Genomic DNA, 7,040 nt, shown 5'->3' on the forward strand with positions numbered 1-7,040 from the left:
GGGATACTCTCAGAGGAATTGAACTCGGGTCAGCTGCATGCGAGGCAAACAACTACCCGCTGTGCTATCGCTCTAGCCCCTAGAATGTAATAGTTCAAGTAAATAAGTCCTTTAAAGAAGAAAATGAGAATAGAGGCACTTTCCAGAAAACAACAAAACCTAACTGAGATAAAAAGTAATCTCTTCCTCTGCACATGCTTTCAAAGCAGTACTTTAGACATATCACCTTAAATGGAATAATTAGTGTAAGAGCTTCAACATTAGATATCACGTGATGGTGAGATTAATCTGATGTATTTAATAAAATGCCACCTTCTCTGTTAAACAGACGTCTGACAACTCTCTGACCACTATCTATTCCACAGGCCATTTAATTAAACACTGACATTAAGGAAATCTATTTTGGTTATTAAATCGAAAGATTCTGTTTAATTCAAATGGTTTACGCAGCAGTTTCTTGATGTCAAAATAATTCTTTCTGTGTTTAAGAGCGATCCTTAGTCATTTGGGCATTGGATTATGATTAAGGTACTATCAATTTCTCATTCTAAACTCACATTATTATTTTACTTCAATATTAAGTGTCATTGCACTTTACTTTTCATGATGCTTATTGCCACTGCCAAAAAATTCCTTTTAAGAGTCATGTGCAAATCAGGGCCCAAGAGTTAAGACAGTGGTTAGGGTGCTTGCTTTGAGAACAGCCAACCCAAGTTCAATCCTTCATTTACCCTAAGTCCCACCAGAAGTGATCCATGAGCACAAGTCAGGAGAAAGTCCTGAGAAAAATCAGTCCAAAAAACAAAATGTAAAATAATACTATTAGATAATATTTAATATTTCAGTTCACATTTAATTAAAATATATAATTTCATTTCAAAGTTAATTACATTTTTTGAATTTTTAATGAGATAAGGCTCACAGAAATTCATAATAGACTGAAAATAAGGCTAGAAAGTGTTAATTTATTTGGCATCTGATTTCTTTCCTTGAGTCTAAGAGATGCTTCACCCCAGGTTTCTAGCTGTATAAAAGTGTTCATTCATATCATATGTAATTAAATCTGGCTATTTCCTCTAAAACTATAAATTTTGGAAATACTTTAAAAAATTATAAACAACTATATACATTATTATTTTATTTCATAGCTACAGGAAGTGAACAGGAAAAAAGGGAAACTATTTATAAAATTCACACTGCATTTATGTTTAGACTATCTAAAGAATAGTCTTATATTCATTATCTGTGAATCATATGTTCTCTGCATGAAACTGCAACATAATATTTTCATGCTCATAATTTAATTTTATTGCATTTTAGTCTTTAAAATATTTCATAACTATATAAATTAAATCTTCATCTCTGGAGAGGAGAATATAAAAATGAATGTTATAATAATTTTTAAATATACAAAGTAAAAGAAACTTCAGAACTGGTGAAGTTATGGGACAACCAGACCAGAAGAAGTCTTGTCAAACCTTGAAGCAACTCCATGCTATCTTTGACATTTGGACCCCAATATAAAAAAAATATAGCAATCATCTCTCAAATGATAAAGTTGATTCACTGTAGAACTATATGTGAAATTTTTAATTATAAAGAATTGTATTCAAAACAAATGAATCATAATAAAATCAGTGTATATGCTAATTTAATAACCCTAAAATTACTCTCCATAAAGTTCAGAACTGTATAATATATTTCCATTTCAAAGTAATAAACTGACTAGCTAAAATGTCCAAAAAAAATTGCAGAATCACACATGAGCAATTTTCTTTCAGATGTTTTAATATTTTACATTCAAAGTTGTTTCATTTTAAACTATACTCCTTAACTGTTATTAGCAAACACTCATTAGAAAGGTTTAAAGGTTAAAGAAAAGTTTTACTTGATTAAGATAATTGAGGGCTAATGTGAGCAACTTTGTTCCAATGCCAGCATTCTTTTTGATGCCCTCCAAAGTATAGGATTTTATCTTCTGTGCCTTGTTCTTCAGGCCTGGAAAAAAATACAACTGGTTTTCCAACAAGGTATCCATTATGCTTTTTTCCATTTATAAAAATACTTATGGTCCTTCAGGTAGCATCTTCTAGAACAAATTTCCCTCCTTCCCCCAAGTGGGTCCCAGAGGGTACACCAGTACAGCTTCTTGTACTGGGACAGGAGATATGTGACATTCTTCATGGGATCACACCTTTATCTATAACATTTCAATTTTATTTTCCTCTTTCCCTTTTCCATATCACTAGATGTAAGTATTCTAATATTAGCAATGAATTTTAACATTAAAGTATTGTACCTGAGTCTTCTAAGGTATACCTTTATATGTACTTATTTTTTAAGAAATTAATCAGCAGTGTTTATACTTTTGGACCACACCCTGTAGTGTTCAGAACTTACTCCTAGCTCTGTATTATCACTTCTGGTGGTTCTGGGGGACCATATGCAGTGCTAGGGATTGAATCAGGTTTGGCCACATCCAACCTTATCTCTTATTTTATCTCTCTTGCCCCTGGAATATGAATGTTTTAATAGATCATACCTTTTTCACAGAACCTGCTTGAAATCAACCACAAAAATTTTCAATAGCAGGTTGCTTAAATCTAGTGATATAGTTAGTAGTCAAGAAGAGTAATGCCTAATCCGTATTCAGAGTGTAAATGGCATATTCAATGATTACTTCTTTCTCATTAAGAATATGTTCAATTATGCCACAGATAGAACACTGTTTGGCTTAATGAGGAATTAAAATGAGTAGAATTAGATTTTGACTAGAATCTCATGGGCCTTAACAGATTGATTAACGTGGGTGTGGAAATTTTATTTATTTATAGTTCTAATCAAGACTCTTCATTCTTAGGAAATTTAAGAAAGATTAAATCACAGATTTTATTTAAATGACTTGCTAGTTGTTTCAACTTTTTTCTTCTTTCTCACAAATAATGTCTACTAAAGATATAAGTCGATTCTTATTGTTAAAACACACTTTATTGTTTAATTTTATAATTAATAAAAGTACAGCATTAATAAAATGTATCAATGCTTATAATTTTCTAGAAACTGTTTATTAATTTAATGTATTTCTCTTGGGAAATATTTCATAGCTTATGAAGTAAGCATTTCTAATACATTTACAGGGCAGTTAGCTTAGTGAGAACTCAAAGAAATATTGTTTAAAGTTACAGAGTACTTTGCAGAATTTTAATATGATGTCAAGTATCCTCATTCTTCTGTGTAAATGCCCTGTGTGATACCTGGATCTATAACTGTGATGAAGTTCATATTTACTACTGGAATTAGGTAATGTCATTTAGCACAGTTAATTTTAATAAAGAAAGATTTTCTTTAGTGGTACTGGCCTAATAATGAGAGCCCAGGGGGAAAAAAAATGATTGTTGTCGTCCTGAAAGCAAGTATTCAAAGTCAGAGATTCAAAGCATCGCAGGGGACAAGAGATAGTACAGTGGGTAGGTGCGATTCTAGCCAATTTGGGTTGGATCCCTGGCACCTCAGAGCCCACCATGAGTGGTCCTTGAGGCAAAGAGTAAGCCCTGATCACTTCCAGCTGTGTCCCCAAAACAAAAACACAAAGCATGAAAGATGTTTTGTAGGAAAGAAAGCCTACGGTTTCAAGACATAAAGGGTCAGTGCGATGGGTCATAAGAGAGGTCTTCATGAATGAAGTAGAACCCACAACAATCAGCAAGTAATTGAGGACCTCAGTCCTACAACCACAAGGATCCCAGGTGTGCCAAGAATCTACGTTAACTTGAAAAGTGGGTTATTTGATAGAACTTTCTGACAACACATATAGCCAGCACTCCAATTTCAGGATCTGAATGGAGAATGAGTTGTGCTAGAACTAGAATTCTTTCATTTAGAACTTTGAACTACTTGTTAAAGGATTTTTGACAGTACTATGTGTGTGGTAATTATTTTTTGTAAATATGGGAATTTGAAAAGAAAAGTAATATACAGTATAAGTCAGAATTTATTTATAGTAAACTTTTTTTGACTTTTGGATCATACCTGGCAGTGCTGAGAGCTGACTCCTGGCTCTGTGCTTAGGGATACTCCTGGCAGGCTTAGGGGACTATACAGGGTGCCAAGAATCGAAGCTGGTTTGGCCACGTACAAGGCAACTATTGTACTATCTCTCCACCCATTATTTACATCAGTATTTGTTAACTCTTTCAGCATATCTACCCTACTTCTCTAATAAATTTAAACACTGTCACTGTCATCCCGTTGCTCATCGATTTGTTTGAGCGGGCACCAGTAATGTCTCTTATTGAGAGACGTATTGTTATTGTTTTTGGCTGGAGCCATAGCACAGTGGTTGGGCATTTGCCTTTTACGCGGCCGACCCGAGTTCGATTCCTCCACCCCTCTCAGAGAGCCCGGCAAGCTACCGAGAGTATGGAGCCCATGCGGCAAAGCCTGTGTCCATACAAAAATAACTAATATCCATCAATATCATCATTATCATCCCGTTGATTATCAATTTTCTCGAGCCATGCTGCATCCTCCATGGCCAACTTGAACCTTGGCCGGAGAGAGGGAATGAGAGCTGAAATGGGCTAGGGAGGACTACATGCAATGTACGGCATACAGTGAGTTTATTATAATCCAAGCTGGTTTATATAGTATTATTTTAGCAATGATCAGCAGGTTACATAAGCTGCATAAACAATATTATTCAAACTGTGCAAGTGACTTAATTTTTGCCAACATTACTTGGTTTTTCAGTTCCTTCTTGTTTTTCGGTTCCTTATCTCAGCCCTGAGAAACAAGGAATGGAGATGTGGCCTTGGGTCTGGCCAAGGCAGATATGAGCCAGTCCTCCCCTCAGCCTCACCTCAAGTCCAGCTGCCAGAGCATGGTGGCCCTTCAGCTTTCCTCTGGAGACAGGTCGTCAGAGCATGGTGGCCCTTTGGCCGCCTGTCAAGGCCTGCTGTCAGGAAATGGCTCGCTCTCACACCAAGTTTCTCCACAACCGTCCCTGTTTACAAGAACAGAGGCAGGGGGTGCCTAGGCCCATGCCCAACAGAGTGGTCTCAGTAACGTCTCCATTTGTCCTTGCCCTGAGATTTCAGCAGCCTCTCTTTACTTGTCCTTCCCAATGGTGCTGCATTAGAGGCTCTTTCAGGGAGAGGGGAATGAGACCCATCATTGTTACTTGTTTTGGCAAATGAATATGCCACGAGGAGCTTGCCAGTTTCTCCATGCGGGCAGGAAACTCTCAGTAGGTTGTCAGGTTCTTCGAGAGGGAGAACTAGGCTATAAGATGTCCGGTTGCTTAGGCACCTGACTGTCTTCACTGGTGCCCCTCAGATAGGGTGGGTTGAGTTTCCCTCCTTGCCCCAAACAGAGCCCCAGCAGTCAAAGACCTCCAGAACCCAGCCACAGCCATGCTCAAAGCCCCTCTTCACACTTTTGGACAAGCCCCATGCAGGTAAGAACTGGCAGAAGAAGCCAGGTGTGAGGGACCCGGGGCTGAGATCTCCAAGCGTGCTCAGATCAGGACTGGGCCTCTTCCACCCAAACTCCCCATTTTCCAGTAGCTAGGCGGTCACACCCAGAAGCTGCCTCAGGAGCCGTGTAGTGTAATCCCATCGAAGACCAACATCCAACTAATATTAAGATGTCAATTAAGCTGTTAGAAGAGGAATACCCCCTAGGTGGTGTCTCTGCCCTTGAGCCTGAGGGACAGTCAGGAAGGGCTTTCTTATATTGATTTTGCTACCTGAGAGATGTAGCATTGGCCCAGAGTTCAGGATTGGGAGAGAGAGCAGGGAGCGAGCAAGATGGCGCCCAGAGAGATGAGTGGGAGAGACAGGAGGAGATGGGAATGAGGGACAGTGTGAGGCTAGAATGGGGGCTCAGAGAGACTGGCACTGGCACTTGGGGAAAATGGAATAAACAGCAACTGATCAACAAACTGTCTTGGCCCTCATTTCCTCCTCCATCTGCCCCATGCCACCAGCCGCCCCTGCTGGGCAAGCGACCTGAGACCACCCAAACGAAAGCAGCAAGAAGGAGAGCAGTTGAGGCCACCCCTGGCCGCCAGGAGATAATACAGCACTTAATCTTTTCTTATTTGTCCTCGTTTCTTTTTATTCCCTTACATCTGATCTTCCTCCATACTTTCTCTTTTCCTTAACTACATTAGTTCAGTCATCAGTGTATACACTGACTTGTCTTTTTATTTTATTTCAGTTTTTCATAAATTATACTGCTTTATATAACACACATTAGGGAAATCATCCAACTTTCTGGCTTGTTTTGCTTTCTATAATCCACCAGCTTCCTGTACTTTGTTGCAAATGGAAAATTTTACTTTTTGTAGCTGAACAGTATTGAACTGTTAAACATACCTATATTTCTTATTCAATCATGTATCTGTGGAATCTTCAGTTGCTTGCATAGTTTAGTTATTTAAAAAAAAATACTCCAGGGCCTGAAAGATAGTATAGTGGCTAGGGCACTTACACACACAGCTAACCCTAGTTTGATCCACAGCATCCCATATGGTCCCATGAACCTGCCCAAAGTAACGCCTAAGTACAGATTCAGGAGCCATCCCTGAGCACCACTGGGTGTGGCCCCCAAATGAAAAAAACAAACAAACCTGCTTTAATTGGTGTGGTTAAAACCCATTGATATAGTGTCTGTCTACTGCATATTCTTCCAATATGAAGAAAGAGGAATTAGGATCACTGAGTCATACGGAGTTACATATTACTTTCTTGAGAAAACTCCATTGCCTTAAGAATGGAGGTTTTTTTTTTTTCCAAAAGTGCTTACAGCAAGTTTTTATCACCTCAAAAAGTACAAGAAAGTTTTCCTTTTCACTTTGCCTATTTGGTACCTGTTGCTGTTTTGGAGGCAAGACATCCTCACGTGTGCCTCTCACTGTCTCACTGTAGTCTTAGCATTTCTTTGATGATCCGTGTAGAAGAGTATTGTTCATATGCCAAATTATATGTACACTTTTTCTTTGGAGTAGGGCATGCCCAAATTTTCTGCCCATTATTTTA

General features: G+C 38.3%; 1 non-coding gene across 1 annotated transcript; it reads right to left on the reverse strand.

Annotated features, from left to right (window-relative positions):
* Positions 1-2,070: 2,070 nt before the first annotated feature.
* Positions 2,071-2,188, reverse strand: LOC129402957 (small nucleolar RNA SNORD22). The gene has a single exon (XR_008628968.1). It is a non-coding gene; the product is annotated as a small nucleolar RNA SNORD22 (small nucleolar RNA).
* Between the last annotated feature and the right edge of the window lie 4,852 nt (positions 2,189-7,040).

This window comes from Sorex araneus, chromosome 2 (genome assembly GCF_027595985.1).
Source record: "Sorex araneus isolate mSorAra2 chromosome 2, mSorAra2.pri, whole genome shotgun sequence".
Classification (NCBI taxonomy): domain Eukaryota; kingdom Metazoa; phylum Chordata; class Mammalia; order Eulipotyphla; family Soricidae; genus Sorex; species Sorex araneus.